Source organism: Ctenopharyngodon idella, chromosome 24, assembly GCF_019924925.1.
Source record: "Ctenopharyngodon idella isolate HZGC_01 chromosome 24, HZGC01, whole genome shotgun sequence".
In the NCBI taxonomy this organism is placed as follows: domain Eukaryota; kingdom Metazoa; phylum Chordata; class Actinopteri; order Cypriniformes; family Xenocyprididae; genus Ctenopharyngodon; species Ctenopharyngodon idella.
Window position 1 is genome coordinate 3,497,526 of NC_067243.1, and position 12,938 is coordinate 3,510,463.

At 37.3% G+C, this 12,938-nt stretch overlaps 2 long non-coding RNA genes and 1 gene segment (V, D, J or C); 1 reads left to right on the forward strand and 2 right to left on the reverse strand.

The window, feature by feature from the left end:
* LOC127507698 (immunoglobulin lambda constant 7-like) overlaps positions 1-12,938 on the reverse strand; it is an 82,294-nt gene that overhangs the window by 51,801 nt on the left and 17,555 nt on the right.
* On the forward strand, positions 9,120-11,119 carry LOC127507834 (uncharacterized). The gene is made up of 2 exons (XR_007928467.1): positions 9,120-9,829; positions 9,916-11,119. It is a non-coding gene; the product is annotated as an uncharacterized LOC127507834 (long non-coding RNA).
* LOC127507825 (uncharacterized) lies at positions 11,248-12,737 on the reverse strand. The gene is made up of 2 exons (XR_007928457.1): positions 12,514-12,737; positions 11,248-11,407 (listed from the first exon to the last, which is right to left on the reverse strand). It is a non-coding gene; the product is annotated as an uncharacterized LOC127507825 (long non-coding RNA).

The following is a 12,938-nucleotide window of genomic DNA, read 5'->3' on the forward strand; positions in this document are numbered from 1 at the left end:
GAAAATGTGGTACTTTATATGTTGGAAACTGTTTCATACATATTTGACGTTTTATTTGACTGCTTAACAGATATGAGTTTTATAATATTTGATAAATTGTTTTTATAATGTATGATGTCTTGAAATGCTTATTTCACAAGTTTATAGTCAGTAACATTTGAGTGCATTAATTCCATGTTAAAAAGGAAAACAAATAAACAGTATGTGACAATTGTTTCCTGTGAGATTTCATAATTAATGTACACAAATTGTTTATTGTTCTAACATTTGTAATAAATTTAATATTAACACATATTAAACAATTTCTTAGTAACACACAGTTTAACTCAACATTTGTTGTCCCTGAGCACACTCAGAACAAATAACACATGTTGTGTTGTTTTCAAAATATTTGTTTTAAGAGAGTATAAAAATACAAAATGTTTATTAATACAAGAATAATTTAAAACACTGAATCACAAAAAAACACTTGAAACCCCACTTCAAACAAAAGAAAACAAATTACACAAAGAAAAAGATAAAACAAACAAACCAACTTAAGTAGCAATTATATGTGGATATGTAAAACAAAACGGAATGATACCAGCAGGGCTGAGGCTCCCAACGGCAGGAATTAATGTAGAGTTTGGTTTCACAAGAGCACACTTCCACGCGCACACACACACACCCGTGCAGGCACGTGCACACATAGACATAAAAGGGGCTTGAGCCCCTGCCCTTTTTCTTCCTCGAGAGATTTTTTTTTTTTAATAAATGAACATATATTCCTGTTTGCGCACAGCTTCCATGTCAAACAAATATATTTAGGCTGCTGAAAATAAATAAATAAATACTATATCAGGTCGGCTTTGTCGAGTTCAGATGCCCTCCCTCCTCGACACGCCATTCATTCCCGCACCCATGTGCGCCACGCCCCACCTCGTGTTTGCTGCTGGCTGAAAACTTGTGACAACTATGCCCGGGAAAGTGCAACTGCTGTCTGGCGATGAGAAGCGAAAAAGAAAAAAGCCCTAGATGGATCCATCCCGTGCATTTCTTTCAGGTAGCCTATGTATGTTCTCAAACATGTGAATTATTTTAATGTGCTATGCATTGCGTTTTGAACCATGGTAAAGTTATATCTGTAGGGCTGTCAATACCAGAAGAGGAGAATTCCACGGACGAGCATCCATGAACCGCATTATTCCAATTAAAACTATTTAAAAATCATAATACCGCATTACATAATGCTATTCTTAAATCTACGCTTACACAGGATAATACATCAATAAAAGTTTAAACCCTCACTCTGAGTGTGCATGTTTGATGTCATATTCTTGTTGAAGAAATTACAGCGGCTGTAGCATTTCTATAAAAAAAAAAAAGTGTCCGAATATTATTATTTAACTAATAATATATTTTTAATTATGGTGGTTGGCTTTGATCGTGCTGTGCTGTGTAACAACAAAAATCAGCAGCCGTTTGGCGCCCTCTGCAGGCATTTGTTATAATATGTAATGTATTTAAAACATTTCAGGGAAAAAAAAAAAAAAAAACTCTTGATGTGTTTAAATATGCAGATTAGCTTGTTTTGGTTAATTTAGAAGAAATCTACAGATGCAAACAGATGGAGGGTAGTAGGCTTAAAACAAACTCCATCTAAATGTGTAGGGTCAAAGTTAAGGTTTCTTCCCATTAGAGTAAAAGACATGGAAGCAAAAATGGACCACAATCTTAAAATTGTCCACTACATGAAAGAAGTATTCCAATAACACCAAAATAATTAAAACGATTTATCGATTTGTGCAAAATAAACAAATTATTAGTGAAACAATGTCCCTCTCCTTGGTGCAGTCATTTATTCTAAATATATAGCTACTTGAAAATAGTTGCTGTTGACTTCTCTTGTGATAAACCTAGTGAATACTAAAGAAGACCATGGTCTCTGTGTGAACTGATTATTTTGTAGAAACCTGTGGAGTATAAAACAATTGCGTAAGTAAGTGTAAGGGAATTAAAATAAATTGGTAAGGAAGTCAAAATTGTCTTAATATATTTATGAGAAGTGCCCTTTTTTCCACTTGAGCCCCTGCCCCCCAAAATGTCTGTGCACGTCCCTGCACCCGTGCACTCTAATCACACTATCAAACCCTCAAAGTGTACACCGCACACGATGAAAGAGAACCACCACCACAAGGAGGGAGACCAATCCACCCGTGGGACCTCAGCTCCTGCAATAAATCGAAAAGAAAATAAATAACTATAAAAATGGACTTGGCAGAAACGGCAGTATGGACATCACTAATGAAGCAACTCCTCACGTAAATGGTATCAAGGACAGACAGAAGTAAGGAGAAGCAACAATGTAACCTTAGAATCAGATGGTTGATCTCCTGAAATTGTTCCATCAGGAGCTGATCACACAATTTGAGTTGCATTAATAGATTGAGCACATGCAAATACAACCACAGAACTTAAATGCTTTTACAGAAAAGAAAATCAAATCAGTTCAATTAAACAAAACTTCCACAAAATTAACAAAGAAAAACAAAAAGGTTAAATGATTTAACTCAGAAAAGAAAAAGAAGAGAAACAGAGGCCAGTTTAATCTCTTCCTATAAATGAAAGAGCTATTCAGGCCTCCCAAACAAACCAAAACATGAAGCAGGGCACTAGAACGGCACGTAAAAATCAGACCAGCAGTCCCCGTTAATAAATGGCGATAATTTAGTCTGCGCGGCTGTATAAACAGCAGCTCCTTTTAATAGCTTGAAGACGGCAGCAAACAATCACGGCATAGAACGAGAGGGAGAATCCATCAGGATATCACGGCAAATAGAATGCTTTATAGGCACGAGTTTGTTGCAGTCATACCCACCGATAGCACAATGGGATACAGGTAGTGATGGCGAATTCGAAACACTGCTTCATGAAGCTCCGAAGCTTTATGAATCTTTTGTTTCGAATCAGTGATTCGGAGCGTGTATCAAACTACCAAGGTCACGTGATTTCAGTAAACGAGTCTTCATTACGTCATCACTGTTTTGAAATGTTTCAAAACAGTTCGAAATTTCAATGGTTCACCTGTAGAGGGCGATGATAAAGTGAACCCAGATTCATTGAGAACAACTGAACAAGTGTCTATGGGCTTTACCCCAGGGCCGTGCACAGACTTTTTAAGGGGCATGTGCTGAAACTGAAAAAGGGCACCCCCCTAATAATGCATATTAACATCTTAAACATTAACCATACTGTGTGACCATATATAATATGGTTAAATGTTAATAAATTAAGTGTATTAGCAGATAGCCATCATAAATCAAATAAGAAATTTCTTAGAAATATATTTTACCTAGCTGACGAGGATCACTCGCTTTGTGTCAAACTCAAATGCAGTTACGCCGGGTTTTTGACCATCGAATGTGTGCAAATGTGTGATTTGTCTGTCATTAAAACGACGGCATCACATTAGGCTAAGTCATCATCAATAGGTTATGAGCGCTCAGTTTTTCCTGTTGTAAAATACGTTTGGCCAAAATCTCAATCTATAAAAGATGTAATACTACTGTATGCACAGGCTATTTAAGGCTATTTGTAGGGTATTGGCTATGACTAACTTAGCTGGCAAATGCTAGCCCCCTCCCTCTCTCTCAGCCGCTGGTCCGGTCTCAGGCCTCAAATGCATAAAAAATGAGCCTTTATAGACATACTAGTGTTTCTTCTGTAAAGACAACGTTGTACTTATTCAAACAACAAGATATTTATTTACCGTTGCAAGACGTTCAACTGCTCTGCTGTGGATCTGCACTCAGGGGGCGGAGTTAAGAGGTTTGACTGACAGTTTGAGCGGATCCAAAAAGATTTTGTCACAAGCTCTTTTTAATACCTTTAATTGGCTAAATATATTTGTAAATCAGACAGACAGACGTAAAGGGTGACCAATAGCATTGATTTATTGAAGAAAATAAATAAATAAAATAAAACAGCCCTACCTGTGCACGTGCCTGCTTTACCATATGGTTTTACCTGATCTCTGATCAGTTTTATATATTTGTAGATGTTTTAAGACATTATGTAATTAGACATTAGAATAATTAAAATGAATAATGGTAGTTATTAATCTCTTATTTGCCTGTTTAGCTTGAGCCATGGAACAGAGAAACAAGCCCTGAAAATTGATAAAAGAACACATATTATACAGACACTCTATATTTAATCTTATTAGATGATTAGTTAATTGCATAGATTTTACTTTCAATAACACTTTTGCAATACATTTGTAAAAGGTGCTTTTATGCATGTTTGGCCTCAGTTTTGTTGCATTTACACGGTTCTGACCACTAGGGGTCACCGTGGAGACGGGTGTCAGATTGTTTCGAAGCCTTGACACATTATGGCACATTTGCTTCAACTGCTTCAGTGTTTCGCGAAGCCTCGATCTGCCTCAATATTATAATGCAGGATTCCCCACAGCCTCGGGCGTTTTCTCCCGCACCACGCGCACTTCCCACCTACAGCATTTCAAATATCTTGCGCTGCTACACGGTAAAGGAGGAATTCATTTTAAATTCGATTAATTACGATTCTGTTAGGATTCATGTCCACAAACAACGTTAATGAACTATAAATCACACATTAAAATGCTGCATTATCTAATATATTAAAGTAAAACATATTTCCAGACGCGGGATCCTTAAAGTGCAGGTGAGATGTTTTAAGTAGTTGTGAATTTACTGTTTAAGTTGAAAGAGTGTAGCGTTATTATAATAATAATGTCCAGCTTTTTCATCTCACTGACTTCCAACTGGTTGGAGTTTATCTACACACTTCAGTTGACATAATTATTTTTTTTATTTTTTATTTTTTGTGGGACTAGAAGGAAGGGTCATGAGGAGCATGAATGCTAATGTGAATAAAGTGTTGAAGGAGGGGACAGATGGATTGACATAGCTTAGTCTAAGTTCCACCAGTGATGAAGCTGACCAAAAATCAACATTGATTCAATGTTCATATTTTTCAACACTGAAAAGCATTGAAATTTTAACTTTGATTCAATATTATTTCGCATTGAATTTTCAATCTCAACCAAAATGATGATTCTGATGGAATTTCAACATTGAATCAATGTCACCTTGCTATCTGGGAAGTAACTTGTCAACTAAGTCTCATTAGTGTATTAGTAGACTGTAGTACACTGTTAGGTTTCGGTTCGGGTAAGTAGAATAAGTTGACATGTAAATGTTGACATTGCAAAGTTACTTACAGTCAGTAGAATGTCTAAAGTAGACCACTGAAATACCAAATCGTATATGTAGAGAGTTTATTAGTTTGTTATCAGCACACGCTGTTGTAAATCCTGCCCACTTCTTTGCATTGTCACACATGCTTCAGTGCTCTGAGAGTGTTTATAGTGCTGTGAGTTTAACACTTCATGACTGAGAGCAGAACAGAACACAATCTTCATCATCACACAAGACAAAAGAACAACAATGAACACAATCACCTTCTTCATCTGGACTCTGATTCTCTGCATTCAGGGTAAATATCCTCTATAAATATCTTGAAAAATAAACAACCACATCTCATTTACAGTCCAATAACCATTAATGACTAAAATATGTTATTTTCAGAGAGCTGGGGACAAGTGACAGTGACTCAGAATCCAACAATAAAATCCATCAAACAAGGAGAAACTGTTACAATCAGCTGTAAAACCAGTCAGCCGATTTCTGGCTGTAGTAACTGTGTGTCTTGGTATCAGCAGAAACCTGGAGAAGCTCCTAAACTCCTCATTTATTACATAAGAAGCCTTCAGTCAGGAACTCCATCTAGATTCAGTGGCAGTGGATCTGACTATGGCAGTGATTTTACTCTGACCATCAGTGGAGTCCAGACTGAAGATACAGGAGATTATTACTGTCAGAGTGCACACTATATCAACAGTCAATATGTGTTCACACAGTGATAAAGAGTGGTACAAAAACCTCGGTCAGTCAGACGTCACAGTGATGCACTGATACAGCTGAGAGATACTGCAGCTGCTGATGGAGGATCACAAACAACACAATCACAATGTTTAGCAAAGTTTCTAAAGACTTTAAAGGTAAATGTAATATATAAGATTTAAATACATTCTCTTAACCCAGTTTATTGTTCATTGACTACTCTTAGTATGCCATTCATAGGTTTATTTCCTCTAAATGTGTAAACATTGAAACTCCCAAGCACCATCAAGACATTGAGAGCGTCCGCTCAGATCCGTCAATCTCTTTCCAGATGAGACCATGACTGACAGGTTACATGTGAAAATACCTTCAGTTACAGAGTGAAGGCCAAAATTCACTGCATTTAGACCCACAAAGATTAATCAGGTCTTGAACGTGTCAAGGCAAACAGGGCATTGGATCCTCCAACAGCGCTGGCCCTCCAATTCTGAAGGGGAAATTAAACACAAAGTAAAACACACACAAACACACACTTTACACAATATTCGTACATATATCTGTAAAAGACTTTAATCAGCTCGACATGTGCCTCCAAAAAGCAAACAAAAACACAACAACAACCGAACCTGTTCTATGCAGTCAATGGGGCGCTGCGTCCGACAGCAGGAGCAACCTGGTTTACAAACTAAATGAACCACAAGCAAATTCAAAATAATTAAATACAAAAAAGAACACAAATTAACAAATCATGTAAATCACAATACAGTTAGAACAAGCAAAAACAAATCAATCCCAAAAGAATAAGAGAGAAAAAAAAAAAAAAACCTCACTGGTGGATAACTGCCTGTTGTACACCCCCTCAAGACTTTGATTTGAGTTGATACATACGACACTTCAAAATTAGGAGTAAAGCACCAGGCAGCAGGCCAGACTAATGACCCGGCTGATCCCACAAGTGTCGCATGCTGGAAGAAATCGGTTAGGATTAACGAGTAAACACAGTGCGATATCACATGAACAACGGCGGTCAAACTAATAGTGCTGATCTGATGGTCCGGTCCAGCAGCTCAATCACACAGGCTGATCTCACACAGCTCCAAAGATTGATCCCAGAAACAATATAACGGCCACGAGAACACAGTTCGATGTCCAAGCAGTCATCTATGGTGAAGCAATCATGAACGGCAGACATCCAAGCAGCAGTTTAAAGGGAAACCAAAGACCGCTGCAACATCTCTTGCATTGGCTCAGACATTAACTGTGTAAATACAACACACACCAAGAGTAAGGATCACTAGCTAGGTCACTAATAAGCAACCAAACCCATAGTAGAAATGTCTGTCAAATGGCGACTCCCATAACACAGGGAACTCCATGGTAGATAGAATGCATTTCCATGGAAACAGCCATCACTAAAAGCATCCCACAAATGCTCCTCAATCCACACTACAATGAAATAATGTAACCCTGCATGGCACAAACAAACAGCCCACATCACGGCTGAATACTCCTACCTCTCGGACATTCACACGGAAATCCTGTAACTCCGTCACTGACGCTAGGCAGACGCACTTCTGCATAATGTCAATACTGACGCTTTTATATTCCACCAAACAAGAGCACAATTAAAACCCACCCCCTCCACATCTATCTGAAAAGGTAGAAACACTTCTACAACCACACAAAAACATGATGGAAATCTATAGATCCCCAGTTGATTTAGCTTCAAAAGACATTGATTCATTAACTGGAAATTACCATTGTGTTTGTTTTGTGTGGTTGTAGCAGTAGTTTCTACCTTTTCAACAGAAATGACCTTTATCAACTCTAGAGGTCCCATCCACTTGCATTATATGGACTCACAGAGAGGAATTATTTCTTTAAAAATGTTTGTGTTCCTCTAAAGAAAGAAAGACATTTACATATGGGATGACATGAGTGAGTAAATGTGAGAATTTTCCTTTTTGTGTGGAGTATCCCTATAACACATGATGAGGAGAGCATCAACTGTAGCACAAATGAAGAGTAAATGAGAGAAGAGTAAATATGACCTTACCTCTTCAATCTGAAAGAGTGCAGTCCTCAAAAAACTGGACTGTTCTGTACCACATTTCTCCTTGTGTAGGCGAACGTTTTGGACAACTTTTCTTTTACTACTGATCCGAAATCAGTCAGTAGCTCACATCATTTTTCAAGGCTTTCATCTGTTTCTCCAGTTGGATTAGCATTTCATTTGTGTTATGTACTGTATTGCAATAACATGGCCTCTCCCCTTTGTTGTGTGTTCTCAGGGGCGGGGTTTATGTAAATTGTAGGGTTAGTGATGTCACCAATCCAGGAAGAAGCTCGTTGTAGTCCCTACCAGCTGTTTGTTGTAGTCCTTAAACAGAATTCTTTAAAAGAAAATATCTCCCTTTGCTTTGAACTTTGAGCATCGTAACTTTGCAGATGTTGTTTATGCTCAAACAGCAACATTACACACTAACTAAAGTTAAAAAAGTCAAATCATAATCAACCACCCCTTTAAGAAATGTGCAATAAATAAATACTCCAAATAAAGTTTAATTATAATTTTATATCAGTAAGTTCTAAATGATATGTCAATAAATATGCGAATGGATTCGAAGGATACTTAGTTTGAAATAAATGTATTTTAAATAGATTTTGGTATAGGGCCAGCATGGGAAGTGGGAGTGCTGTGGACCAGCTACACCAGCACAGTTTTTCTTGACCAGTTAGACCAGCACTAAACCAGTCTGGACCAACATGGCATTCATGCTGGTTTATGCTGGATTTTTCAGCAGGGTGAGTTGACATTATCGTCCCACTCTCTTATCTGTCACCTTCCTCCAGTGCATTAAGTATGGAGGTGATATTAATATACTTCCCTCATAATTCAGGAATGGGTGAATTGTCAGAGCAGAAAGTGGACTTTGTCACCATTAGAGTCCCACTTTCTTATCTGTCGCCCCTCCAGCACAAGTCAGTGATAGTGTAGACGTGGAGCTGAACTCTACAGGCCCTTCAGGAGCAGGTTTGGACACTAAACGAATGAGACAAACATTATAGTCTTTATCCACCTTGTTTTTAACATAAGAGCAGCTCGGCCATTTGTAAATTGAATGTGTCTGGCTTCAGGTGTCATTCGCTTCTGAAGACTTTGGGAAGAGAAGATACAATATGCTTATTCTTTGTCATTTATTTATTTATTTGTCATTTATTTATGAGTGTTTCATTAACTTTGGGCACCTAATATCCCAGGGACTTTTGTCTTTTTGTTATAATCCTTTAAACAGACTATCAGTGAGAAACAAGAAGTTAAATCAGACTTTATAAACATTGTATTTCAAGCTTGTCAATTCTTTGGAGCCCCTAAAGGGACATGGTGAAGGAAAAAAATATGATGCGAGGAAAAAATAAAAATAAGTCAATGCTTTTGCATTCGCCTGCAAACAGCTCAGAAGGTTTTGTGAGCGAACGCAAAATTTCTCGGGGTAACGCAAAAGTATTGTTATTCCTTCCATCTCATATTTGTTTGTCCCATGTTCCCTTTAGGGGGTCCATAGACTCCACATATGAATGCTGGGTGAGAGAAAACACATTGACAATGAATTTCAAACCTGCTTCTCCTTGGAATACCATGCAATGAAATGTTTATTTTGGGAATTGTCTTTGAAATGTCTTTAAGAGTGAGCTGCAGTCTTCAGGATAATGATTTAAATAGAGAGAGTCACTTTGCATTGTCACACATGCTTCAGTGCTCTGAGAGTGTTTATAGTGCTGTGAGTTTAACACTTCATGACTGAGAGCAGAACAGAACACAATCTTCATCATCACACAAGACAAAAGAACAACAATGAACACAATCACCTTCTTCATCTGGACTCTGACTGTGTGTATTCAAGGTAAGTGTTTTAATAAAATTTCATGCTAAATTATAATAATATTATCAACTGTGAATATTATACAAATATTCTGCTTTTTCTAACAGGTTTCAGCGGACAGGTGACTGTGACTCAAACCCCTTCTGTAAAAACGGTTCAGATTGGTGAATCAGTCACTATAAACTGTAAAACAAACACAGCAGTGAGCAATGCCTGTCCAGGTTCATATACTTGTATGGCCTGGTACCAGCAGAAACCTGGAGAAACTCCTAAACTCCTCATATATTATGCAACAAGACATCATACAGGAACTCCATCTAGATTCAGTGGCAGTGGATCCAGAACTGATTTCACTCTGACCATCAGTGGAGTCCAGACTGAAGATACAGGAGATTATTACTGTCAGAGTGCACACTCTATCAACAGTAAATATGTGTTCACACAGTGATAAAGAGTGGTACAAAAACCTCGGTCAGTCAGACGTCACAGTGATGCACTGATACAGCTGAGAGATACTGCAGCTGCTCATACAACACAATCACACACAACACTGATCACAGACAAACACTAATAACACTAGATCATCTAAATCAACATCAATCTTGTGTTTATGAAGAGAATTAGTCAGTGTTTAATATGATCATCATGTTTTAGGTGTAATATATGATCCCTGTCAATCAAACTGAACAGACTGAATTCAGTCACTTCTGCTGTCTGGACGTGATGCTTTCCATTTGAGCCACAGAAACATTTACATTCTTACACAATTACTGTCAGAACGGCTGATTCTTGATCTGTGATCATGTTTTTTTTTTTTTTTTTTTTTTTTTTTCATGACATTTTCATATATATTTTCATCACCACATTTTCAGCAGAAGTGAAACTGGTGTGTTCCAGTCCAGATCATGTGACCAATCAAACAGTGAGACTGAAAAGCCCATTTGCATTGTCAGGGTGGAGTGATTGTGATCCTCTCAGAATAGAGCAGCTCTGTCTCCAGAGACCATGTTCAAACCCCAAGAGCTTTATTTGACATTTACATCAAGCTTGTGAAAAGCACCTGCATCTTCATCTGTTAGTTGAATGATGTTGTCAGACACAAAGTGAACTTGTTGAGAAGCTTTATTGAATGTTACAGCAGATTGAAAGATCACACAGTGCTTTGACACGCCAGCTCTCTTTCAGTATTGAGTTGTAAATCACTACAGCTGCAGCACTAGACTCATGTGAATCCTGCCTGACACAGGACACTCAGATACGGCTCATCTTCAGGAGAGAAACATCAGCACTCAGAGCTCTTGTGGAACGAGACCTCATGAGGAGCTCCATCATGTGTTACTCTGCAGACGTACACCTCTCCCTTTTCCCAGCGTGCTTTGCTGAGGGTCAGGACGCTACTGCGGCTGTAGCGGCCGTCCCGCTGGCTCTCTGCGCTAGTCACGACCCCCTCGGTGACCTCTGACCCGTCCAGTGTCCAGCTCACCAGCGCCCCCTGTGGAGAGTAAGAGCTGAGCAGGCAGAGCAGTGCGGCTGAGTCTCCAGAGATCTGCAGAGAAGAGGGCGGCAGCAGAGACACTGAGGGCTTCACTGTGGGACCAGCTGCAGGAGACAAACACAACACATTCACAAACACAAAGAAAACACACTGTTTCACTCACAGCATTTCAACAGCAGCAAAAATCACGACAATCTGATCCTTCATGTCATTCAACATCACTAGAGCTGATATAATATACAATATACAAACTACACAATCACTATATACATTTAAATCAAACCTCAGAAGTTAAATTAAATGTTGTAACACACTGACTGCTTTAATTCCAGCAGTTTTAAACTCTGAACATTAAGTTCTTAAATTTTACTTGAGATATTCAGCTCAAAATGTAACTCAATTTCAAACAGAATTAAAACAACTGAATCATACATATATTTTGTTTGGATTAAAAAACACTAACATGAGCAAAAGAGATTCAGTATCATTGACTGAACTACAGAAAATATCAACATTTACAATCTGATGCCAAATCTCTTTTTTCCCCCATGATATCTACAATAAAAGATGAACTATTTGAACACAGTGTAGAAATAAATTAAGGAAAATTAAACTAGTAATAAACTGAATAAACTCACAGTGAGACACATTATGGAAAAATGTTTAGATTTTTTTGAAAGGAATAATGTCATTCTTCTGAATGAATAAACATGACAATATAATTGTTTTAGATTTAATAATTACAAAACAATATCAGTAACACTTTACTTAAAGCCTTTATACACAATGAATTATAAAAGTATTTTATATTATATTTTAATGCATTAATTAAGCATCATTATACACATTATACTGCATGTATGATCTCATGAATAATTAATTAAGCATTAAGTTATAACACATTATAATATCATCTATTCACTGTTACACCTTTAGAAAGTATAATGGGGTAAAACAAATTGCAAACAACCAATTTCAGATGTAACATTGAATTTGTCAATATAATGGCTTTTAATTTTGGTTACAATTATTTATGAAAAGGCATTATTTATGGATACCTTCATAACACATTATACATAAATGCTTCAAGTAAAGTTTCAGCACAATATTATTATTATTAAAAAAAAATGTTTTTGTTTCAACTGTAAAACACTTTCTGAATCTAAATTGTATTTTTTTTTTTTTTTAATTGTTAATTAAAAGGACTTACCGAGCACCAGTTTAGTTCCTCCACCAAAAGTCAACCACAGTGATACAATCTAATGAAACGGTCGTACAAAAACCTCTATTCCACTCGAGTGAACACAAACTCCAGCAGAGAGAGAGAAACAACACTTCAACACACTGATATTAGAAGAAACTCAGATCTTCTCAACACTCAAACATTCAGTTTGGACAAAATGCTTTCTGATATAACACTGTTGATGGAAATATATCTGATGATCTGTGACCTCTGAGGTGACCTTTGACCTCTTTTATCATGGATGATGTTGTGAGTTTCTCATAATGATCTTCTGTTCTTCATATGAAGCTCAATCATCATGATTCACAGAAAAACCTGCAGCTTCAAATAAATTAATCAATAATTCTGAACATTTCATAAGCACATTGTTTAATCTAGTGTCACATGACCTG